Genomic DNA, 27,439 nt, shown 5'->3' on the forward strand with positions numbered 1-27,439 from the left:
CAAGTATGAGGTGAGTGTGGGTGCACAGAGGAACATGAGTGGAACACGAGTGGAACGAAACACTCAGACAGTTTGTGTTATAGCTGTGACAGCGCTGGGACGCACAGCCCGGGCAGGTGTTTCTGGGGAGGAGGCAATATGGCACTACATGTACAATTAGATTCCGTGGGGGGAGGGCCGGGCATCTCTTTTTACATGCAGAAAGTATCCCTCAGTGTGACACCGTGCCGTCATATCAGTGCTCAGGTGACAGGGAGATGTGCGCCTTTGGACCATAGTGTGTGGGGGTGGGTTCCGGCTGCAACATGTACGGATAGCTGGGAATGGCTGTGTGCGGCGGGACAGTGACAGATGTGCTACTGGCAGATTTTTCTAGATTTTCCTCCTTTAAAATTGGGTGCGTCTTATATTCCAGAGCGTCTTATAGGGCGAAAAATACGGTAATAAAAAACGTGCTTTTAAAGCATTCAAGTTAGCTGGGACAGCGGAAACTTTCATCAGGTACAAGGAAGCAAATAAAGCATGCAAAAAAGCTATCAGACAATCTAAAATAGAGATGGAAAGGGATATTGCAGCTAGGAGTAAAAAGAATCCAAAATTATTTTTTAATTATGTGAATAGTAAAAAAATGAAGCAAGAAGGGGTGGGAACTTTATTATCACGGGGGGGGTACTTTGGTTGATGAGAACGGAGAAAAAGCAGAAATTTTGAACTCTTATTTTTCATCTGTCTATACATCTGAGGAGCCAGATAATGAAGGCTTTCCTTTAATATACCCAGTGCTAGTAATTTAGCTACTGATGCGTGGGTCACTCAGGAGGTAATTCAAAAGAGACTTGAACATGTAAAGGTAAACAAAGGTCCAGGACCGGATGGGATTCATCCCAGGGTATTAAATGAGCTGAGCGCTGTGATTGCCAAGCCTCTTCACATAATTTTTCAAGATTCGTTGAGGTTTGGCATGGTGCCGAGAGACTGGCGGATTGCTAATGTGGTGCCGTTATTTAAAAAGGGATCTCGTTCTCAGCCTGAAAACTATAGGCCTGTTAGTCTGACATCAGTAGTAGGAAAGCTTCTGGAAGGGGTAATAAGGGATAGGATAGTTGAATACATTGCAGTTCACAATACTATTAGTTTGTGCCAGCATGGTTTTATGCGTAACAGATCTTGCCAGACTAATTTAGTCGCCTTTTATGAGGAGGTGAGCAGGAACCTTGATGCTGGAATGGCAGTTGATGTCATCTACTTAGATTTTGCTAAAGCGTTTGATACAGTACCTCACAGAAGGTTAATGATCAAATTGAGGAATATTGGCCTAGAACATCATATTTGTAATTGGATAGAGAACTGGCTGAAGGATAGATTACAAAGAGTGGTGGTAAATGGAACATTTTCTAATTGGACCAGTGTGGTTAGTGGAGTACCGCAGGGGTCAGTCCTTGGTCCTTTGCTTTTTAACTTGTTTATTAATGACCTGGAGGAGGGCATAGAGAGTACTGTTTCTATTTTTGCTGACGACACTAAATTGTGCAAAACTATAAGTTCCATGCAGGATGCTGCCGCTTTGCAGAGCGATTTGACAAAATTGGAAAACTGGGCAGCAAACTGGAAAATGAGGTTCAATGTTGATAAGTGCAAAGTTATGCACTTTGGTAGAAATAATATAAACGCAAACTATCTACTGAATGGTAGAGTGTTGGGGGTATTCTTAATGGAGAAGGATCTAGGGGTTTTTGTAGATCACAAGTTGTCTAATTCCAGGCAGTGTCATTCTGTGGCTACTAAAGCAAATAAAGTGCTGTCTTGTATAAAAAAGGGCAGATGGGGGATGTTCTTTTTTCCCATAAAAACAATCAGCGCACCAGAGGTCACCCCTATAGATTAGAGGAACGGAGCTTCCATTTGAAGCAGCGTAGGTGGTTTTTCACGGTGAGGGCAGTGAGGCTGTGGAATGCCCTTCCTAGAGATGTGGTAATGGCAGACTCTGTTAATGCCTTTAAGAGGGGCCTGGATGAGTTTTTGAACAATCAGAATATCCAAGGCTATTGTTGTATATTTAGTTTATGTATGTGAGTGTATAGATTGGTTAGTATAGGTTGTGTGCTGGGTTTACTCGGATGGGTTGAACTTGATGGACAATGGTCTTTTTTCAACCCTATGTAACTATGTAACTATGTAATCTCCCCATGTGCCAAAGCCCCAAAGGGATGAGCACTCAAATACAGTTTATACTGCTAATGATATTTATTTAGCTAAATAAAGTATCATTAGCAGTATAAACTGCGTTTGAGTGGTCCTCCCTTCAGTGATTTTTTGCAATTGTTTTGGGCCACAGGCAGAGCCAACAGAAAGTGCTTGCACCATGGAGCAATTGGAAGTTCAGGAATACAAAGTGTACCTTGTTGTTATTCCTCATTCATATAAGCAAATTCTTAATTAATTTCTTTATTTTTAAATTATTTTGTAGCTTACAAAATTTAAAATATGAAATTTGGAATTGTATATTATTTTGGAATATTATGCTAATACATATGTGCAACTTTGGGCCAGCAAATGCTGGCTTGAAGTAATTCAAAGGGGTTATTTGACCACCAGATGACCTAATATTTTTTATCATCAACAATAAGTGACGACCTGTTCATTTAGCAGTGGATCTGAACAACAACAGAGGATCTGCCAGTGCCTCATACATGCAATGGGAAAAGCTTGTATGATGCAAATTTGTTTTTGTCTGACTGAGATCTGATGGGAATGCATGGATATCAGTCTAATATTTTCATTTAGAGGTCAACCAAGGTGTTGGATTTCTTGTAATGGTACATATTGTGGTAAAGTGAGCAAAGAAATGAGTCAAAAGGTGAGAGTGTTTTCTCTGTTTAAAGGGTTTTGCTTTCTGGCCTTGGAAGCTATAGTATTCTGGAAGGAACAGGCAAGCCAGAAGATCCATTCTAGTAGTCCAAGTCACATACTGGAGCTCACGTTCCACAGGAAGTTATTTCATTGTGTGGCAAATGGGTGTATAGTCTCTCAGAGCAGGAAGGCTACCTGCCTGTGTAGAGAACTCCCAGAGGGGCTGGGGGTGTTGTCTGCCACTGCAAGGAACAGAGGAAGCCATCGACTAAGCAACTGAGAGACACTGAGGAACTGAGAAATTCCCCCAAAGAAGTATTGTGAGTACAGGGGTGATCCCAACCATTGGTGTGTTTTTGCTGGTAGTCCACAAGGGGCCCAGTTTAGTGAGGGAACTCATCAAATGTGTGAAGGTAGGACCTGGAGGGCAGGATTTATATTTTGTATGATGTAATGGGCACCCCTGTGTTAAATAAACAGCCTTAAAGTGAAGAAATTAGACAATGTTCTAGCCATTCGTTGACAGACAACGATCGTAGCACTTGCGATAGTATTGGCAACAGCACATCAGGAAAAGAAGAATATCATCAGATAAGCAATACGATATATCATTAGATAGGCAAATATGAAACTTTGTTTTGTACGATTATATTGCGGGTTTATGGCTAGCTTAAGGACAGATCCGCCAGAAACGCATCAAGTGCTCCTGATCATTTACTGTTTCAATAAAACTGCTGGTTTTAGTGAAGGCTGAAGTTGGGGATACACTTTTTAAAATGGTTATACTGCAGTCTAAACTAGTTCAGTTTTACCATTTTCCATGTTTTGTCATTTACTAGCCTCTTATGGCTGTCATTGCATCATTTAAGGCCACATTCCAATGACATCCTGCCCTTTTTCAGCATAGTGCCCTTTGCTTTACCTAGAGGTAATCTTTGATAATGTGATTCCTGTGGATATAAACCAAGTTGAGCATTTTCATGAGACAGGTGCTTGCTGCCTTTGTTATTACTATCACATTACATGTGATTCCTGTGGATATAAACCAAGTTGAGCATTTTCATGAGACAGGTGCTTGCTGCCTTTGTTATTACTATCACATATTTTTAAAGTGTCAGTATATTGCTCAGAGCTGTACAATCAATGGGTCCATACACTAAATATACAGACATTTCACTGATATGAGAGGTAAAGAAATCTTTGTGTAAAATAGCTTACAATGTTTGCTTCAAGAGAGGTGTGCTCTGGTTCCTGATACTAATTTATGTATTTATTTTACTATACAAAAACATCTCTCAAGACTTTGCCTTGATTGCTGCCTGCCCTTACCTTTAGCTGGATTATAATTCTGCTTGCTTGCCGGCTGACTTCATCATCGCTGGATACAATCTCTGCCTTCTGGACACCCTAAAAATAATACTAAGTGGCTCAGTTTTACGGTAACAGGAGGGGGAATGTATGTATATAAGCACCAGTGTATATAATCCCCAGGCTATCTTTCAAAGCTAAATGCAAATGAAGTGATAATGAGCTCACCCCGTAAATTATGTGGTCCAGGTGTATAAACCCCCGGACCCTCCACCTCCAACACACAACTTTAAAACAGTCCTGGCAATATTATTGGGAAATGCACTCACCAAAGACAAGTGGTGGTCCAGGCGCAGCGCCCTGAACCCGTAGCTTGAAGTATTAAACGAACATCAGTTTGAAGAGAAATGGGACCTTCTTTTAGTGGACCAAGGAGTGTGTGCCATTTCTCTTCAAACTTCTGGACACCCGCCCTGATATTTGCCTGATTACACATTGTGTTGTTTCTTACTGTCTTGTCATACAATGCAGACATGTTCAGTTTTGGTTGTGCAGCTAAAAGGCATTTGTAGGAAACAGCTTACGTTCTGAAGCTCTTACTAGGTTCTTGGACTTAGTTCAGCATTCATTTATGTTTCCCAGCTTCTGCCCCTTGTCGACAAGTAATTATACATTCCCCCCCCCCCCCCCCCCCAATATTAGGAAATGTGGGCTGGTCCCAACACCAAAAAGCACCTGAACATTATTTAATGCAAACATATTGGTACACCAGCTAGAAACACAAGCATACAGATGGCAATTACTACACATACACACTCCCCCATTACACACTTAAAAAAGCTTTTTGAATGCCACAAGCATTTGGATATGGCTGACAACACATTTTTGTTAGTATTCTAGCACTTGAATAAACACGGAGAAAAACATTTTACTCAGAAAACTGGGACAGACACAGTCAAATATACAATTTCTTGACACATTCTTTTGTTACAAAACAACCAGTTAGACAGCTGTCAGCTTTCTTTCATTGACAGAGACATCTTTTGCATTTTTACCCAAGCTGTAAAATTATGTTTTCTGTATCTTATCTTGCTGCTCTTTTGCACATATCTTGCTAGCAATTAATATTATAGAATACTTTTTTAAATATGCACCATGTGTTGCAGAACATTTGTGCACTGAGTAGTTCTACAATATTATGAATAATATGGAATGCTGTCCAGCACTTCCCATAACCCAATTATGTTTTCAGCCTAATATAACACAAACTGGGCTCAGCACCTTTGAAAAAACATTAGTATATGGGGAATTAGAGTCTGGACTAAGGAGGAAGCAGTGTACAAGAGAGCAAGTGCAAGTCCACTTTGCAGTGTCCAAGGGTAGAACAGGAATGTAGCCAGTATACAAGTGGTGGTCGAAACAGGCAGTGATCAGAATGGTCAGGAACAGGTAAGAAGTTAAGAACAAAAGCAATCAAAAATTTAGAGCACACCAGGTACTGAACCCATGCCACAGCACCTCACCAGCATCACCATTCCACCACATTGAAGGCACATAGTGGCCAGGGGCGCCACTATTTTCAAAAGACCCAGCTAGTGCAATGGATGAACCATTGGCACTCATACCATTAATTAACGTAGGTACTATGGTTTGGGTACATTTACAAATAGGCAGTAAATGGAATACATTGATAACTGGGTTTACATTTGCCAGGGAAGTCTATGCAGATGCTTAGGAGAGAAGGGCATAATCTAAGATTTCCCTAACTCTTTAGATTGTAAGCTCTTGATAGCAGGGCCCTCCAATCACATTTTCTTTGCTTTGTGCCCAGGTTCACAGCAACTGGGCAGGACGGAGGCTCAGTGAGTAGCACTCTGCTTGGCAGTGCTGGGGTTCTGCCTTCAATCCCAGCCAATACACTATCTACAAGAAGTTTTTATGTTCTCCCACACGCCTACAACACACAGGCAGGTTAACTGGCTTCTGACTAAACTGACCATAGTGTTTGTGAATATGTAAGTTCATTTTGGGCAGGAACTGATGTTAATAATGAATAATATCTGTAAAGTGCTGCAGAAATGTGTCAGTGCTACATAAATAACAATAAATAAATGAACCTGTACATGCAGAGAAAATATCTTCAGTTTAATATACAGTGGTGTGAAAAACTATTTGCCCCCTTCCTGATTTCTTGTTCTTTTGCATGTTTGTCACACAAAATGTTTCTGATCATCAAACACATTTAACTATTAGTCAAAGATAACACAAGTAAACACAAAATGCAGTTTTTAAATGAGGGTTTTTATTATTTAGGGAGAAAAAAAATCCAAACCTACATGGCCCTGTGTGAAAAAGTAATTGCCCCCTGAACCTAATAACTGGTTGGGCCACCCTTAGCAGCAATAACTGCAATCAAGCGTTTGCGATAACTTGCAACGAGTCTTTTACAGCGCTCTGGAGGAATTTTGGCCCACTCATCTTTGCAGAATTGTTGTAATTCAGCTTTATTTGAGGGTTTTCTAGCATGAACCGCCTTTTTAAGGTCATGCCACAACATCTCAATAGGATTCAGGTCAGGACTTTGACTAGGCCACTCCAAAGTCTTCATTTTGTTTTTCTTCAGCCATTCAGAGGTGGATTTGCTGGTGTGTTTTGGGTCATTGTCCTGCTGCAGCACCCAAGATCGCTTCAGCTTGAGTTGACGAACAGATAGCCGGACATTCTCCTTCAGGATTTTTTGGTAGACAGTAGAATTCATGGTTCCATCTATCACAGCAAGCCTTCCAGGTCCTGAAGCAGCAAAACAACCCCAGACCATCACACTACCGCCACCATATTTTACTGTTGGTATGATGTTCTTTTTCTGAAATGCTGTGTTACTTTTACGCCAGATGTAACGGGACACGCACCTTCCAAAAAGTTCAACTTTTGTCTCGTCGGTCCACAAGGTATTTTCCCAAAAGTCTTGGCAATCATTGAGATGTTTTTTAGCAAAACTGAGACGAGCCATAATGTTCTTTTTGCTTAAAAGTGGTTTGCGCCTTGGAAATCTGCCATGCAGGCCATTTTTGCCCAGTCTCTTTCTTATGGTGGAGTCGTGAACACTGACCTTAATTGAGGCAAGTGAGGCCTGCAGTTCTTTAGATGTTGTCCTGGGGTCTTTTGTGGCCTCTCGGATGAGTTGTCTCTGCGCTCTTGGGGTAATTTTGGTCAGCCGGCCACTCCTGGGAAGGTTCACCACTGTTCCATGTTTTTGCCATTTGTGGATAATGGCTCTCACTGTGGTTCGCTGGAGTCCCAAAGCTTTAGAAATGGCTTTATAACCTTTACCAGACTGATAGATCTCAATTACTTTTGTTCTCATTTGTTCCTGAATTTCTTTGGATCTTGGCATGATGTCTAGCTTTTGAGGTGCTTTTGGTCTACTTCTCTGTGTCAGGTAGCTCCTATTTAAGTGATTTCTTGATTGAAACAGGTGTGGCAGTAATCAGGCCTGGGGGTGACTACAGAAATTGATGTTGAAATTGAAAATTGAAATTGATAAACCACAGTTAAGTTATTTTTTAACAAGGGGGCAATCACTTTTTCACACAGGGCCATGTAGATTTGGAGTTTTTTTTCTCCCTTAACGTAAAACTTCATTTAAAAACTGCATTTTGTGTTCAATTATGTTATCTTTGACTAATAGTTAACGGTTTTTGATGAGCAGAAACATTTTGTGTGACAAACATGCAAAAGAATAAGAAATCAGGAAGGGGGCAAATAGTTTTTCACACCACTGTATATTCTCACATTTGCTGGTCATTTAGGTGGATGCCTTACACACCAACAACCCAAAATACACTATACTACTAATATGTCAAAATATAAATTGAAAGACATCACCCTGAGGAATGTGGCTGTGGTGGTAGGAGAAGGTAATAAGGTAATATCTGGCCAACAACCTCTCCCTTTAATGATAATATTCTGCAACATTCTACACTGAACACCGTGAACCCACCTGGCAAACAATTTGTAACAGAAGCTTTCACCCCACTGAATAGTATCTAAAATTGGAACAGAAAATTGCCCTGCCGTGATGGCCTAGTGCCAAGATGTGAAGAATCTGACAGCAACTGAAAATAGGCAGTCTGTTTTGTAGGAACATAGGACTAGAATTATGTTAAAGCTGTGAACTGAAGAATAGAATTTGAGCAGCACTAGAACTTGCAGAAGAACACCGAACCTGTTGTAGAACTGAAAGGCCAACATTACTGTTCTTCAGTGGTGGCAAAAACACAGGTGGTTCAATAAGCAAATTGGTAGGATTGAATACAGATTTTTGACAAAGTAGCTGCAATACTGATCATGATACAGAAGAAATGCATAGCTCAGTCCTTGCTCTAACAAAAACAGATACTGATCTATAGAGAGAACATCAAAGATGTCTCCACAGAGGAACTAAAATCTGAAATCCAGTCTATACAGAATTCTTACTAAAGCTATCTTTGTTCCTTCTGCTGTGGCTACATGTTTAAAATACGTTTTACAACAAGCGCTCAGAATTATGGGCATGGGCAAGGGAAAAGCACAAATGGTGAATCTTCCTTATACTTTAGGTAATGGTATGAACATTTGCATATGCACGCTCCAGGGCAGAAACACTTCGTGTTTTTGTGGTTTAGATGCATAATAAATGGTGAAAAATTAATGTTTTCTTACACAAATCGCAGAAAAAAGTATGATCATGTGTGAAATTAGAGATCACTACACAAAAACTTTCTATTTATTCCTATGGAATTCTTAGAAGCATATTTATCTTTGTGTAAGTTCACCATTTTATAAATACACCTTTAAAAATTCATTAGGAATGACTAGAAAATCGGTGAAAAAATGCACCTAATTATCTAACTGTATTATCTTACTTCTTCCTGTTTATTTTCTTTTTAACCCTTTCCCTGCCAACCACGTAGCTCCTACGTGCTGGCATAAAAAGATGTTAAGCGTCAAGCACGTAGGAGCTATGTTTTCTTTATCTTGCGCTCGTTCTCTGCGTTCGGCGCTTAATCCGGCGTTTAATCCTGCACCACCCACTCACCGATCCGACTGCAGCTGCTGTCCCTGCGTTTCTCCTGTGTCCCTCCTGCGATCTCCAGTTTCTTGACCCCAGGTAAGTGCCAGATACACACACAATCACACACTTATTACACTAATACACACTTATACTTATACTTATACTTACACACACACATACATTTTTGGGGGGTTTCACACATTCACAGCACTTACAGCACTCACACTTACTTGCACACTCACACACATGCACACAAAACACATTTTGCATACTGTACACACAGACTTATGTAATTTTTTTTTTATCGTATCGTTTTTATACTTGCCTGAAAAAAATGTTTTATTGCCATTGCGGATAGTGTATTCGCTAACTGCACTGCATAATACCTTTTGTGTATTATTTTGGTGTTTTTATTACATTTTCTGTGATTTTGGTGCATTTTTAGTCATTTTATTGCATTTTTAGCCACTTACCGTATATACTCGAGTATAAGCCGATCCGAATATAAGCCGAGGTACCTAATTTTACCTAAGAAAACTGGAAAAACTTATTGACTCGAGTATAAGCCGAGGGAAATGCAGCCGCTACTGGAAGTTTAAGTGATATCACCCCCCTCCCAGCAGCCAATTAGCAGAACAATGTGAAAGCATCAAGATAGCAGCTCCCAGTATATATCAGAATAGCACTCAATAGTAAGAAATCCAAGTCCGGCTTGGAACTCCCCCAGTTACATGGGAGTAGGAGAAACAATAGGTTAGCTGAAAGCAGTTCTAATGTGTAGCGCTGGCTGAAAGCTCAGACCCAAGCACAATGCACTGAGATGGCGCCTACACACCAATATTACAACCAAAAAAATACATTTGTTGGTTCAAGAACACAATTTTATTTGCTATGTAAATAGTGTAAATTAGAACTAAAAGTATACCATAAAAATCATGACAGTATTCCTTTAAAATTTACTTGATCACTTGGCACTGTGACCTTTGCTCCCTTTGTTTGGCAAACCTTCACTGTGCAGAGACAGTACAGGCTGAGCAGTGCCCATAATCTGATGATAATGAAGTGTACATGTAATTTCATAGCAGGCGGTGGGATCAGAAAGCTTTGGGTTGTGTAAGAAAGTGCTTGGCAGCATCTAGTACACAATCTCCAGCCTGGGTCTCCCACTTCAAAGGCCGCTGTGCCACACACCCACTGCTTTCTGTGCCACTCCAACCTGTTCATTAGATATATGCCTCAGCCTGTGTATGGCCACCTTAAATTAACTTAGTGAACCACACTATTCAAGTGAACTGGAAATTCTGGCAATATCTGTAAAAAGGCCATAAAACCATTCAAAACATTTTTTAAATTATAGAAAGCAATTAAAACCCTGTAAACACAAAGGGGCATATGTGACTTAGGTATTCTGTACAGGTGACCTGTTGCGTGTTGGCCAGTATGAAGACTACACATGGAAAACATGATGAACCTGTTCATTAAGTATGTAGGTATATGTAGGTATATGCCTCAGTTATATGTCTGTTATCCTACCCCGTGAAGCGTTGCGCTGATGCCGCCGCCATCTGATGCCCCGACTGTGCACTTGAAGCCGATGCTGGCGATGCTCGGCACCTTACTGATGGCACCTTACCGATGTCGCGCGTATGATGTCGCTCTAACGTGACAGTGTGCGCGTTACGTCGTCCACGGGGCGGGGGGTCAGTGCGCACGCAACGATCACAGTTCAACAGCAAATCCAAATACCGTATATATTCGAGTATAAGCGCGAGTATAAGCCGAGGTTTACTTTTTCAGCACATTTTTAGTGCTGAAAAACTCGGCTTATACTCGAGTATATACGGTAATTGCATTTTCAGTTATGTATAGTTGTTGTTCGCTTGACTTTGTCTGTAACACTAATTTGCCCAAGCCAGAATACTCAAACTGTGATTCTGACTGAGATATCACTACGCGAAAAAACATTTATTTTAGTTTTTTGGGGGGATTTTAGCAATTGCATTTCACATTGTTCTTTGTTACTTGTCTTGCACATGGACATTTTGTCTGCTGTATTTCAATTTGACTACCTCTGTATAGTAGATTTTCTGAAATGTCATAGAAACCACTAGCTTTAGGAAAGCTTTGCAGATTGGTACTTTGGTGTAGAAAGGACTCTTTACCCATGTTGGATTTGTCAGAACGTGTACTTTCTTAAAATATATGGTTTTCAGGGGTCACCCTACATTTCTGCAGTTTCTATCCCACATAAAACTGCCATGTGTTTATGAATTAGGTAAAGGTATGCCATGAAATTAGTGTGCACAAGGTATATTTTGGGATCTCTAAGTGCCATGTGCTTTGATAAACCCATGTACAGTGGGCATCAAACTGTTCAGTAGACCTCTGGGGTTCATATTTAGGGTGTTTTATCTTGGTACCTAATTCACCTATAGAAAATAAGATGCTGCATATTGGAAGCTTTGAGGTGATTTTTGGAAATGTCATAAAAATCTGCAAACTTAGGAAACCTTTGCAGCTTGGTACTTTGGAGTAGAAAGACATGGGTACCCATTTTAGATTTCGGGGAATGTGTACTTTACAAAAGTATATGACTTTCTAGGGTGAGTGTACTTTTTACTAGCTTTATCCTACATAAAATGTAAATGTGTTGATTTTGCAGAAGCTGAAATGACAGAAATTATAGATCATATGGGGGTATGTTCATATTGGGGCCCCTACATGCCACATACTTAGGTAAACCTATATATATTGAGTATCAAACTGTTCAGTGGCCCCCTGGCATTCAAATTCAGGGTATTTTATGTTGATACCTAATGATACATGGGAGATAAGATGCTGCAAACTGGAAGCTTTGAGAGGATTTTTGGAAATATTATCAAAATTGCCAACTTTAGGAAAGCTTTGCGGCTTGGTACTTTGGATTAGAAAGACATGGGTACCCATTTTAGATTTGGGGGAATATGTACTTTCCAAAAATGGTTTTCTGGGATGAGCGTACTTTTTTGTAGCGTTATCCCACACAAAATGATGTAAATGTGTTGATTTTGCAGAAGCTGAAATGAGAGAAATGATAGATCATATGGGGGTATGTTCACATTGGGGCCCCTACATGCCACATACTTAGGTAAACATATACATATTGGGCATCAAACTGTTCAGTGGGGTTCAGTAGGGTGTTTTATCTGGTTACTTTATGACCTGTAGGAGATAAGATACTATAGACAGGAACCTATGAAGCGATTTTTAAGAAATTTCACAAATTTTGATAAAAACCAATAATTTTAGGAAAACATTGCAACTTGGTAGTTTGGAGTAGACAGGCAGTGCTACCTATTCTGGATTCCCCAGAATTTGTTCTTTCTAAAAATGTATAATATTCTGGGATAAACCTTCTGTTAGTGGAATTTTTGACCTTGAAATCTAAAGTATGCAGCTTTCTGGAGCAGTGATTTGGAATTTTTTTAGTGTACTGCTGGGAGTTTTTGACCTATACAAGTGAGAAATCTCCATAAAACTATATATATTTGGTATTGGCACGTTCAGGAGACATGGGACTTTCCAAATCAGTATTTTCATGCATAAAATAATTTTTGTTTCTGGTGTATGTGTTTATATTATGTAAAATATATATTTTTTTTATTTTTTAGACATTTAGAAGCCTATATCTTGTTACAGAATTGGAATTACACAAAAATTCCTCCATATTTTGAAAGCTTAGGTTGTCCTGGAAAAAAACAATACATAATTTTCCTGGGTAAACTAAAAGTCCCCCCGAGGAAAAGCCCCTAAAGTGAAACAGTGCAAAATGTTCGAAATCTGTCAGTAGTAGTTCCACTTTGTTCAAAACAGCTGGCAGTGAAAGGGTTAAAGGAACAGTAACACCAAAAAATGAAAGTGTATAAAAGTAATAACAATATAATGTACTGCTGCCCTGCACTGGTACAACTGGTGTTTGCCTCAGAAAGATTCTTTAGTTTATATAAACTAAGCTGCTATGTAGCCATGGGGGCAGCCATTCAAAGGAGAAAAGGCACAGGTTACATAGCAGATAACAGATAAACCCCCATTATATTCTACAGAGCTTATCTGTTATTTACTATGTAACCTGTGCCTTTTCTCCTTTTTTCCAGCTTGAATGGCTGCCCCCAGGGCTACACAGCTGGGTATTTATATAAAACTATGGCAGTATTCCTGAAGCAAACACACCTGTGTTACCAGTGCAGGGCAACAGTACATTATATTTATTTACTTAAACACTTTAATTTTTTGATGTTACTGTTCCTTTAAAGTGTTTTTGTCTGTCTTTTCTTACCACCACAATTTAAAAAGTATAGGTCTGAAGGCAGTATCTTTGACCACTGTAACTGAATGTTATTTTATAAAGATAGACAGTATCTCGAATAATCGTGGCAACTTTTCTTCCATAGACTACAATAGCAGTCGCTGCGACTAATTGCCCCATCTGTCTTCGCCCCAAAATGCTTAGGACCTGGGGTTTTCCAGATAAGGGGTCTTTCTGTAATTTGGATCTCAAGACCATAAGTCTACTAAATAATAATTTATTAATTATATCTTAGTTGGGATCAAGTACAAGGTTCTGATTTATTATTACTACAGAGAAAAAGGAAATCTTTTTTAAAAATTAGAATTATTTTCTTTGAGTCTATGAGAGATGGCCTTTCTGTAATTCAGAAATTTCTGAATAATAGGTTTTCAGATAATAGATCCTATAGCTGGTACACGTATAGGCTGATATCTCTGTACCATAATGGTCTGTTTGTTGAAAATGTAACCTGCCTATGAACTATATTTGTCAGTGTATAGTGCATTGGCAGGTAAGAAAGTCAAGAGGAGCTGCAGCTTTCCTAAACTGTAGTTTTAGTACTTTTGCTGTTGGCCTGTATAAATGGGGGACAATAGGAAGGTGGTCATGTATGGCACCTCATAGGGGGAGATTTATTAAGACACGAACACTCCGAGCGTATTTTCGCAGATTTTTTCGCGCTTGTGCAACTTTTTTGTACGCCTTCGCGACTTTTTCTTATGCTTGCGCAAAAAATTCGGAAAGGTTCTGCTGCTGTTTACAATCGTTCGGTAAAAAATTTTTGTGGCTTTCGGATTACCAATACGATATTATCGTGACTAATACGATTTTTTCATAAGCATTTTTGTGATATTTGCGATCTTCAGAAATTATCATATCCAATCCGAATTTTTCCCATTCGGGATTTGAACTCGTGTTTTAATGAATCGGCCACATGGAGGATCCATCCACCTAGGCCACAGGACAATATAGCCCTATTTAATGCCACCTTGAGTCACTTATCTCGTATGGTGGTTGTTAGCAAAAATTTATAGTTTAATAGTGGAAAGATTTATTTACCTATATTTACTCATTTTCAGAAAGTGTACCATACAATATGTAGCTTTCTTTGGCATACGTCTTTGGGGTTCTTATAACACATAAAACACAGGCATGTTGTGCCAGGGATTTTAAAGTCAGCTTGGATATTTGATTACAAATGCTATGTTATTGTAAATAGGGCCACATATTGATTCTGCAATGCAACCCAAAGTAACTATTTTAGATGTCTTTAGTCAGTAATAAACTGAGCAGTAAGCTAATCCAAAGTGTGGTATGATTATTTGGAGAATACATCATGTTAACATTCTACAGTACAGACAAATGTGTCCAAAGGCACCTCATATTCTGCTGTTCTATGACAGGATGTAAAATATATTCATGCCAAAGTACAGCAACATCTCAATTGAGTGTGCTGATCACAAATAAACAGTCCTTGAACTGATGACTTGGAAAGCCTGTCTTATTCTTGTTCCAGTAAAACCTTGACTTCCCCCTCACAACTTATTCCACTGGCAGCAGCTGCTGTTTTTCATGGCATGGCGAACATTCTAATATGTCCTCTTGGAAATGAGACAAGTCATTCTTTAATAGTTTACAGTATGAAGGATAAACTGTTGCAAAGTTCTACGATACATAAATGAGAAACTATGAGAAATGAAAGAAGCTGTCAATCCATCTTACAGTACAAGAGCTGGTAGAACTTTTTAATGCCTAAAAAAATGTAATTTATGAATATGATTCTTAATAAAGAGCTTCTGTCACAGAGTTCATTAGCTGTTAAATAGATTTAAAAACGTAAGTTTAGATGCCTAGCTTAGCTATGGTCACAGGGGTGACTGCATAGTCCTTGTGCAGATTTGTTTCAGGCCTTATTCCCTACAAATACCTATGATTTTCTTGTAATGTTTATTTCCATGGATGGAAGAAATGTACAGTTAAGAAATATAATCAGTCACCTGAGAATGACAATATCCACCCTCGTATGGCCCCCATAGCTTCTGGTGAGCTTAGACAGAGAGTGGAAGGCAGAGAGAGATTCCATAACATCACACTTTATAAGTTCAGCATTAAGAGAGTGTGGAAAGGGTACAGGGATGGGTCCTGTTATCCAAAATTCTGGGGACCTGGGGTTTTCTGGATAAGGAGTCTTTACATAATTTGGACCTCCATACCTTAAGTCTACAAGAAAAATCATTTAAACATTAATTGAACTCAATACGATTGTTTTGTGTACAATAGAGATTTATTATATCTTAGTTGGGATCAAGTACAAGGTATTGATTTATGTGTACAAAAAAAACATGTTTTTTGAAATTTGAATTATTTGTGAGGGGGTTAGAGAACCCTTTCCCCTGTTTTTCTGTCTGTGAAATCATCCAGCCTGGTTACACACTGGAGAGAAATCCAATTTGCTGGGAGCTCCAGTGTACTTCTGGGAAAAAGGGAGTGCCTGACTTTTGAGCCAAAAATCTGGGGTGGGGCCAGTAGGTTATAAAGGGATCCCCTGTTGTTTTGCCAGAAAGAATCAGATCTGGAATGAGTAACTTGCGGTCTGCTCTGTATGGAGGTCTGCTTAGTTGCTGGTGACTGTCTTTACTTCCTTGTGAGTCTCCAGTGTGTGTCACCTGTGTGAGGACAGGCAGGGCCGCCATCAGGGGGGCACAGGGGGGACTGTTGTGCCGGGCCTGGACGATATCTTCTCTTTAAAGGGGGCCCGGCCGTGATACAGTTTTTTTTAATGTCTGTGTGTCCTTTTTACTGATGGGAGGGGCCATTGGGGGGCAGGGCGTGGGTGGAGGGGGGCCCAGAAAATTTTGTTGTGAGGGGCCCCGTGATTTCTGATGGCGGCCCTGAGGACAGGTGTTTATTGAGTGCCTGCTACATGGGAGAAACCACCTATTTAAAGGGAGCGGTACTTTGGGTCAGGTAGCGCTACCTGGGGAAACTAAAGCGCTCATGGGGAAGGGACTTTGACAGAGACTGAACTGGGCAAGGGTATTTCCACCAGGAGTGGAGTGTGGGACTGTGTCCTGGGAGAGACTGAGCCATAAATGGGTTCAACACAGATTTCCCAAAGCAGGGTTATATTGCATTTTTCTAAACTGTTATACAAAGTTTATCTTTGCTGCAAAACTGTGTGTGATTATTTTCCTAGTGGAATTCCCTCATGCAAGGGGGACCAGGTTACTGGATTACAAATTACAGGTAACAGCCCAGAAAAGAGTGAGTGTAATCCACTTCTAAAGGAGTGTGCCAAGAAAGGGTTACATTTGATTAAAATTGGCTCTATGGGAGATGGCCTTTCTGTAATTTGGAGCTTTCTGGATAATGGATCCCATACATGTATGTTGTTTTTAAGAGTTATTGGGCCAGAAGAGACTGTAGATTTATAAGCCACTTTTATTTATGCTGGGGAGTTTTTTGAAAACAATGAAACCCAGTGTAGCTTGGAAGGAGCTTCAACTTTCTCCTCCTTAACATTTATAAAATATACCCAGTTTTCTTTCTTGCAGAACCAAACTGTAGATTAAGATCCTCATTCACACCATTCTTGACCAATGTAACCTATAGCCCAATATACAAAAAAGACCAGATACTTTTCATGATGGTTTTATTTCTCTCATTCCCTATCTTATGCTCATCAGTAACTTTTTTAAATAGATAAGCCCAAAAAGGGCAAAACCAGGCCTCTACCCAATTTGCAACCATTCAGTTATGGTACATTCCAAAAAAAAAATATTTAAAACAATATGTGATCTTCCCAGGATTTCTACATGACACCTTTACATAGAATAGCTACAGTGACAGCAGACAGAAAAATATATGATTTTACAAAAAGTATCCTGTTTTTTATTTTATTTTATTTTTTAAATATTTACATTTTGTGTGCTGCTTATCTAAAATTTGAACTGATGGAAATCTTGATGAAAAAAACAGCTCACTGAAGACTGAAAGACTAATACTGCGATATCTATTATGGCCAGCAGGTGGAGACAGAGCTAAAAAATTAACCCAACTAATGACAAAAGCACTGAAGCAACATAAAGGCTAATAAAGCAATGTGCTCATCACTACTGTGATAGGGCATATATTTCATCATAATAAATTTATACACAATTAATGAATAATAATCTGATCTGAGTAATACCTTGCAGTGTCAGACATCAGTCCCTCTAAGAATAGACTTTCTTTTCAGTATCTCCCTAACCTTCCATTGCCAAGCTGGCCAAAGTTTTTTCTCTTCCTGCCACAGATATATCTTCCTAAAAGATAATGTAGAAACTACACATGAGCAGTAATGAATTGAACATGAAAAGAGAAAAATGATTTGATGCTTATGCCCCACATTCATCTCTAGTTCCTGACTGTGTTAAGCTGGCCATACACACCAGTATAATACCAATATAATAATATGATTCTTGGACCATGCATGGGCTCCGAATTACAGTCCCAATCATTTTTTGCACCATGGCAATTGGTCGTTTAGTAAGTTGGTCAGGTTAGAAAATTCCAGTCGGATAACAATAATATCTGTGCATTCATTGTGTATCTGGCAAAATCCTTGGGTGACCTACAATGCATTTCTGGGACATCACTTTCATGTAACTGTTGTCTGGCAATTATTTAATGTTCAGAATATCCACCGATTTGATATTTTTAGGACTTTAATCCAACAAATTAAATTTGAATGTTAGTTTTAGATTGCTGCATTTAAAGGTACAATTGATATTCAAACATTTATTGGAAGAAGACTAAAATCTGAACATGTATGGCCAGCTTTAAGATTAAGTAGTAGGCATGTACTTACAGTCCCTCAGAGGCATAGTGGGATTCTGGCAGATGCAGGCCCGGATTTGTGTAAAGGCCACAAAGGCCCGGGCCTAGGGCGGCACAAATTGGGGGGCGGCATGCCGCCCTGCCGCACCAAAATATTGAAGTTTTTTGTCGTATACAGAGCAATGGGGACCTCTCCCCCACTGCTCCGTATGTGATTGAAAAGACCCGCACATGCGCGATCGCCAGTTGGGTGCGCGAAGGGGGGACGGAGGGGCGTCGGACAGGGGGCGGCCTCGGGGCGCCTAGCTTATAAATCCGGCCCTGGGCAGATGCAAGGCAGTCCTGTCCTTACCATTTTCCATAGGGCTCTTTTGCGCTATGTGTCTGCCAGTACTTTCTAACTTATGAATCTGAATGAAGTGCAAGTTAGGGGGTGGGATGTGGGACACGTACATGCATCCCCTGTCCCTCACGAATAAAAAGCAGAATGCAGCCAACAGTTTTATTAAATGATAGGGAAAGAGGTAAGTACACATAGCTTCCAGCTTGGAAAGCTGGAAAAAACAATAACACCAAAACATAGAGACATTTCAGTTCAGTATAAAACATAGCCAGGTTTGCCAGAACCAACTATTATCAGGACATAGTTTTAAAGGAAGACTAAACCCTAAAAATGGATAGCACAGAGCATGTGCACTGAATCAGCAGAAAAGAAGATGGGGAGCTTCTGGGGCATTTTTGGGGACACAGATCTTTCCTGCTAAAGGGCTTTGGGCTGGCACAGAAGCCCAAAACATAATGTACTACTTCTTTTGTTAAGCTTTAGTTACTTTAGTTAAGTAATACCAGTTAGGCATCTCCCCAACTTTTCCTAAGTAGACTGGGGATAAATGGAATGTTCATCAATGATTTGCAAGCAAAGTAAGTTACAGGTATGTCTATGTTTAAGATATCTGTCTATAAATAGGGGATTCTCTGTTAAAGGCCTGTAATTTGCTTAAATTGGTTTATCACTTTGAAGGAAAACCACTGGAGCCTGGCTGTTTGGGTGAACAGCTCTTCAAACCTTACTAGTCATATAATATTATATATTTGTCAACCATTCTTTAGTGAGGGAGGTATGGCCAACTTCTAATTGATTGGGATAAGAATTTTGGCAGAATTAAAGGAACAGTAACACCAAAAAATGAAAGTGTATAAAAGTAATAACAATATAATGTACTGTTGCCCTGCATTGCTACAACTGGTGTGTTTGCCTCAGAAAGACTACTATAGTTTATATAAGTAAGCTGCTGTGTAGCCATGGGGGCAGCCATTCAAAGGAGAAAAGGCACAAGTTACTTAGCTGATAACAGATAAACCCCCATTATATGGGGCTTATCTACTAGTTATCTGCTATGTAACCTGTGCCTTTTCTCCTTTTTTCCAGCTTGAATGGCTGCCCCCATGGCTACACAGCAGCTTATTTATATAGTAGCTTTTCTGTAGCAACAACACCAGTTTTTTTGCAGAGCAACAGCACATTATATTTTAATTACTTTAAAACACTTTAATTTTTTGATGTTACTGTTCCTTTAAGCAAGTGCCTCATTAATTCAGGGCCAGTGATCTTCCCCTCCAGCTTCTCTTCCCCAAAATAACAGCACCCTGAATGGGATGTCTGGCACAGTCAGATTTAAAGCCACATGCAAAAGAAATTGCCAGGGACAGTGTGGAATCCCTTTAGGTAGAGAATGGCTAAAGGTTACAAAGAAAATTATAATTGGTGTATGCTATAAACTATACATATAACTGGAGGCCCAGTTACTTTTGCAAATGGAGGAGGCTTCAGAACTAGGTCAAGTTGTTATGATGGGGGACATTGGGACATTGACTGGAGTAATGGGGTGGAGTCAGAAAAAGCTAATACGTGTAGGTTTGTAAATATGCTAAATGACAACTTTTTTTTTTCAGGCAGTTCAAAAACCCACTAGGAATGACTCTATTTTGGACCTGGTGATATCTAATAATACTGAACTCACCTCTAACATCTGTGTGGGTGAGCATTTGGGGAACAGTGATCACAACATGGTCTCCTTTAAGATAATGCTGCAGATCAGCTCTATAAGGGAGTAACTAAAACACAAAATTTGAGACGTGCAGACTTTGCCAGTATAAGGGCATCTCTGCAATGTGTCAGCTGGGATAGGCTTTTTACAGGGTTAAACACAGAAGGAAAATGGAATATCTTTAAAACATTGCTTAGCAAGTATACAGTAATTTCAGTATATTCCCCTTGTAAGCAAGGAAAGGCATCACAAAGCAAAACCTTTATGGCTGAATAAAAGTGTTAGTGTCGAGGTTGGTAAGAAAAAGCGTGCTCTTAAAACATTGAAGTTAGCTGGAACAGCAGAAACTTTCATCAAGTACAAAGAAGCAAATAAAGCATGCAAAAAAGCTATCAGGCAAGCTAAAATAGAGATGGAAATGGGTATTATAAAATTATTTTTTAATATGTAAATAGTAAAAAAATGAAGCAGGGTCAGATGGTTGAGGAGGACAGGGAAAAAGCAGAAATTCCAAATTCTTATTTTTCATCTTTCATTTTTTATCTTTTGTATCTATACAACTGAGGAGCCAGGTAATCAAGGCTTCCCTTTTAATAGACCCAATTCTAGTAATATAACTACTAATGATGGGTCACTCAGGAGGAAATTCAAAAGAGACTTGGACATGGAAAGGTAAGGGTCCAGGACCAGTTGCTATTCATCCAAGGGTATTAAACAAGCTTAGCACTGTGATTGCCAAACCTCTTTACTTAATTTTTCAGCATTCATCAAGGTCTGGCACGGTGCTGAGAGACTAGCAAATTGCTAATGTGGTGCCATTATTTAAAAAAGGATCTTGTTCTCAGTCTTAAAACTATAGACCTGTTAGTCTGACATCAGTAGTAGAATGCTTTTGTAAGGGGTAATAAGGGATGGGGTACTTCAATACATTGCAGTTCACAATACTATTAGTTTGTGCCAGCATGGTTTTATGCGTAACAGATCTTGCCAGACTAATTCAGTTGCCTTTTACAAGGAGGTGAGCAGGAACCTCGATGCTGGAATGGCAGTGGATGTCATCTACCCAAAATGGTTTAGAAACAAAGCAGGAACCAGCAATACTTCAGTCTGCAATTCACCTTTTATTGGTGCATATCACAACATGTTTCAGGAGTTTATCCCTTTTTCAAATGATTGAACATATCTGCAGATGGTGTGTGTTTGAAACAGCGGAAAAAAAGACACCATTTTGTGATTTGCTCTCATTTTCTAGAAGAAAAGAAGAAAAGGTACAATCACTGGGGGGGGGGTGCAAAATAGTAATTAGGTAGGTATTTATTAGGTATGTATAACTGCTGAACCTAATTATCAGCTCAACCAGATGTCAATCAGGCAGGTTTCATTTTTCTGATGACCGCATCAGCTCATTGATGCAGTCCTCTTCCCAATAACCTGTATTGCCGTTGTTGTTGTTATCTGATAGTTTGGCCCTAGGGTCAAATTTTCAGATCAGCCTGATACAGCATAGCCAACTTAGGTGGACATATCAGGAAATGATCCACTTGTTTGACAACTCCACAAATGAAGCAGATCTCTTATGGGCTTATTCATCAATTTTCAAGTTTGTGAATTTGCGTATGTTTTTCTAAAGCGAATGTTTGTTTATTTATTAATACGGTAAACTCGTTCGAACAAAAAAAACCTTAAAAACTTACAAAACTTAAATTGAAAATATGGCTTGACTTTGCCTAGATTGCAGAGTTTTACATTCAAGTTTCAGGGTTTTTTCCACTTAATAAATAGCAGACATTTGGCTTTTTGGGTTAGAATTTTTTTTAACGAAAAAAAAAACTTGAATGGTGAAAATAAATCAAACTTGAACGTTGATAAATCACTGTTAATGTATAGCCAGCTTTAGCTGCATGTCTGAACTCATTGTGACTAATAGTGTTGATCTGGTTTTTCTTGTTTTGTCAGGGTCCTAAACTACTTAAGCAGGTGCCTTGTTGAGAAACATTTTCATTTGTTAGGAGCATGGTTTATTACAGTGCCTTGCACTACTTGGGCTAATTACAATAGAAACACATAATTACTTAGTGTTTATCTAACTGAACAATCCCTATGATAACATTATTAGCTTGGGCTTACTCACTATAGTTCATAAAGAGATCTTACCCACAGGGGATTTGCTCAGCTGAAATTCAGGTCTTGGTGTCTCAGGCTAAACATATACATGTTCATACTTTCTGATCCTAAGGGGCTGATTTACTAACCCACGAATCCGACCCGAATTGGAAAAGTTCCGACTTGAAAACGAACATTTTGCGACTCTTTCGTATGTTTTGCGATTTTTTCGGCGTCTTTACGAATTTTTCGTTACCAATACGATTTTTGCGTAAAAATGTGAGTTTTTCGTAGCCTTTACGAAAGTTGCGTAAAATCTTGCGATTTTTCCGTAGCGTTAAAACTTACGCGAAAAGTTGCGCCTTTTTCGTAGCGTTAAAACTTAAAAGGTGCGAAGTTTTGCGTAAGTTTTAACGCAACGAAAAAAGCGCAACTTTTTGCGCAAGTTTTAACGCTACGAAAAATCGCAAGATTTTACGCAACTTTCGTAATGGCTACGAAAAACTCGTAAAGACGCCGAAAAAATCGCAAAAATACGAAAAAATCGCAAAATACCGATCTTTACGAAAAAAACGCAATCGGACTCATTTCAACCCGTTCGTGGGTTAGTAAATGTGCCCCTAAGTGTCTGCTTGTGGAACTAGTTATTTGGTATCACTGTAATGACTTAAAAGGTGGGGCCTTGTCAGTTCCTTCAAGGGTAACATGATCATGGCTTCAAGGGTCGCATGCTTTTTTGCTTAACTGCAAAGACTATTGACGCACTTGCAGCCATGGGCGCAAAGAACAGTCTGATTTAATATTTTCTATTTATTTTTAGATAAAGGTCAAGGGAGTGTTTAACTGAAGTTTGTCATTTCAGGCTCAGAGTTTGATCATTTCTTAGACTAAGGGTGCCCATACACTATAAGATCCGCTCGCTTGGCGATGTCGCCAAGCGAGCGGATCTTCACCCGATATCCCCACCTACGGGTGGGCGATATCGGGTAGCAAGTAACTTAAAAAAAAAATAATCGGATTACATTTGTGGTTATGGGGCAGTCGGTTCGGGGACCGCATCAACGAGCCGATGCAGTCCCCGATCCGACTGGATTTTCTAACCTGGCCGATCGAGATCTGGCCAATTTCAGGCCAGATATCGGTCGGCCAGGCCGCTCTGTTCTGCCCATACACGGGCCGATTAGCTGCCGAATCGGTCCAAGGGACCGATATCGGCAGCTGTAGTCGGCCCGTGTATGGGGACCTTTAGAGGAGTATATAATGGAAGCCAGAATTGATCCCTTAGTATGCATCACACTAACTAAATGGAATGGGTCAGTAAAGACAGCAAAACCAGTGACTGCTGAGGGCCCTTTGGGGTTCCTGACCAGCACACATTTTAGTTATTTGCACAAAAAATAATTTTACTTCCACAACATTTTTAGGGGTCCTAAAAAGATTTATCCTTAGAAGCACAGCTATAATTGTGAACCAAACAGTTATTTGAGCTAGATTCTTTTCTACATGCAAACAGCTGCTTTATTTAGTCTGTATTTAGGATATGCTTAATTCAAAAGCTGTGGTAACATTTTTTTATAAGAATTAGACCACTAAACCTTCTCATTGGAGTTCTAAGCTATTTAAAATACTAACCACATGCATATCTTGCCCTGGGTCCTTCTGTAAGTAGTAAATTCCATTTGTGGCAATCAACAAATCACTTACTGGCTGTGCATCTAACATGCAAAGAGGTCTTGCATACTGTATACATTAATGGTTTACTGTGTATACCTTGTCATTCACACAGTAAAGTATTTTGTCTTTGAACAAATCTGACTTCTATGCTTCCCGTGCATAGGCTGCTTTAAGGCTGATGCCACACACAGCGTATGGCGTATATTTTCGGCAAACAGAAAAACTCTTGCCGAAAACATCGCCATACACATGTTCGACATATGGTGTGTATGGTGCATATTTTCGGCAAGCGTTTTTCAGCTTGACGAAAATATATGCCATACGCCTTGTGTGTCATAAGATATTACCCTGATTTTAAATTTGCCTGTATTTCACACCAATTTTTGCCCATACAGCTAAACCAAAATTCCCCTAATACCCTTGGTAGCAAGATCTGTACACAGCTTTTCTTTCTGAAAATTTAATAAATGTCATATAATATTATGTTAAACAACCTCTATTTTCCTAGGATGTAACAATAAATCAGGATTCTGTGTTTATTTGTAGTCCTAGCAGGAAATGTAATAGATCTTGGGCTAGATGTGGCCATCCAAGGGATTGTGCAGTCTCCATTCTGCTGAATGACTCCATAGACTTATTTTACAGAATCATATTATTATCATTTGGCTCTCAAACATGCATGAGAGATAATTGGCCTACTAAATGTGAAAAGCTGAAGAGCACTGCCAGGTGAAGAAGTTTTTTTAGTCTTTGTTTGTCTGTAGAGTATTCTGGTAATTCTATATATTTAGCAAACAAAACAAGACATCACCTAAGATGGTAAATTAGCAAGTCTTAGCACATAAACTACAGATGGAATAAAAGATGCCCCTACTGCTATTTAACTATGTATGAGTTGGTAAATACAGGCCCTTTACTAAGTATCAACAGACCCTACCTTGCTTTACATATTCACTTACATTCTCTGGCAGTCGAACAATAGAATGCATTTCAGTTAAACTAGTTATTCATAGAGTCACAGAACAATAATGTATGAATTATTTACATCTGCTAGTTGGTCAAGACCTTATGACAATAAGTGTCATAGTTACACAAAATACTGTCTTTCTTTGTATTTTTAGCAAGGGCTTTCTAACTGTTTTCTAGTTTATACAAACTCCTGTTCTGCTGTTCATTCTATCATTGCTTGGCATATTACCTGTCAGTCTGTACAGCTGAACTAGTCTGGGGGTAAGGAATTCCTGCAATATCCAATAAAATATACTTACTAATAAATAAATAAAAAGCTAACTACAACTAAATATAGTAGGCATCTGTATATTGTCTATTAAGCCCAATACCAAAAATAAACATTCAGTGATGGATATCTTTATACTTTATAGTGTACTAAATAATATATAATCACACTGCTTAATCATGAAATTCCTAAATCTTAGCTCTAACAATCTGTCCTGAGGAAGGTTTTGCTCTTAAAGTGATACTGACACGAAAAAACTACTTTTCAAAATATGAATAGATATAAAAGGCTACCTATAGGTCATGTTGACGTTTTTTCACTGACAGGTTTGGTTTTGTAAGTAATTGTTACTTGAAGTTCTTAAACCTGACTGTTTTGCCAACCTGACTGTCCCTTCTGAGCCTGTCAGTTATAGCTTCTAATGCTAACAGACAAATATGGCCGCCCCCTCATAGAGGAACACGGGGGATCAGACAGGTTATGTAAATGCCTCAGGCAAATATTTTTATGGCAAAATTATAAAGTTCTTGCAAAGACAATGTTATGATAGATGTAAAAAAATTTTACTTTCTGGTGTCACTATCACTTTAAAGATAAACAGCTTCTAGTACAGAAATGGAACCCAGTAGAGATAGTAGAGATTCTAACTTGATCAAAGATGGATAAAAGACTACTACAATGGCTGTATTTCTGTGTAGCCAGGCTCTATTACTTCTATAAAACGAAATGTAATTCTGCAAAGCAGTAAAGTTTAGAAAGAAATACAACTTTTAAGCACATACAGTATATATGTGAACTATTTTCTTTGCAGTTTTAAGACAATGGCATACATAGTGAATTTCAGCATTTTGTCATCCAGGAGATTAATAGCATCATGGGCAGGTGACAAAATGCTTGCAATTACTAAGGTGAAGACACACAGAGCTATTAGTAGCAGCTACTTTTTCAGGGATACTAAATGCCAGAAAATACCCTGCCATAGACAATACTGACAATTACTTCTGCTTAAACACACATAGAAACAATTATAAATAAATAATCAGCATTGTCTATTTTAGTAGCCCAGAAAGTATCTACTACTAGCAGCTCCATGTATCTTCACTTACCATTTATGAGCATAGCAATCACTTAGTGAGTAATCCTAAATATTTTTCACATTCCTACTGGGATACTAAACTCCTAGGGGGGACAAAATACCCAGCCATGGCATTATGAGCTGGAGAGAGTGCAGAGACGTGCAACTAAACTGGTTAAGGGGATGGAAGATTTAAGCTATGAGGTTAGACTGTCGAGGTTGGGGTTGTTTTCTCTGGAAAAGAGGCGCTTGCGAGGGGACATGATTACTCTGTACAAGTACATTAGAGGGGATTATAGGCAGTTGGGGGATGTTCTTTTTTCCCAAAAAAAACAATCAACGCACCAGAGGTCACCCCTATAGATTAGAGGAACGGAGCTTCCATTTGAAGCAGCGTAGGTGGTTTTTCACGGTGAGGGCAGTGAGGTTGTGGAATGCCCTCCCTAGTGATGTGGTAATGGCAGATTCTGTTAATGCCTTTAAGAGGGGCCTGGATGAGTTTTTGAACAAGCAGAATATCCAAGGCTATTGTGATACTAATATCTACAGTTAGTATTACTGGTTGTATATTTAGTTTATGTATGTGAGTGTATAGATTGGTTAGTATAGGTTGTGTGCTGGGTTTACTCGGATGGGTTGAACTTGATGGACAATGGTCTTTTTTCAACCCTATGTAACTATGTAACTATGTAACTTGCCTAATCAGCTGTTTTAAAGGAGACATATTGGATACATGGGAAAACCCTAATTTTGTAGGCAATTATAAACAATATATGGTGCTGGTTTCACTTTGGGCTAAACATTAATCCTATCTCTAAAAAAGGCCCCTTTATTGGAGCTCCCTATAGATCCTATCAGTTCTCTGTCTGTGTTTCAAATGAGGGGTGGGCATGTCCTAAGGGTTCCGGCCAGAAGCACAGCAGAATGGGAATCACAGCTTTGCACT

Source organism: Xenopus tropicalis, chromosome 3 (assembly GCF_000004195.4).
Source record: "Xenopus tropicalis strain Nigerian chromosome 3, UCB_Xtro_10.0, whole genome shotgun sequence".
In the NCBI taxonomy this organism is placed as follows: Eukaryota; Metazoa; Chordata; class Amphibia; order Anura; family Pipidae; genus Xenopus; species Xenopus tropicalis.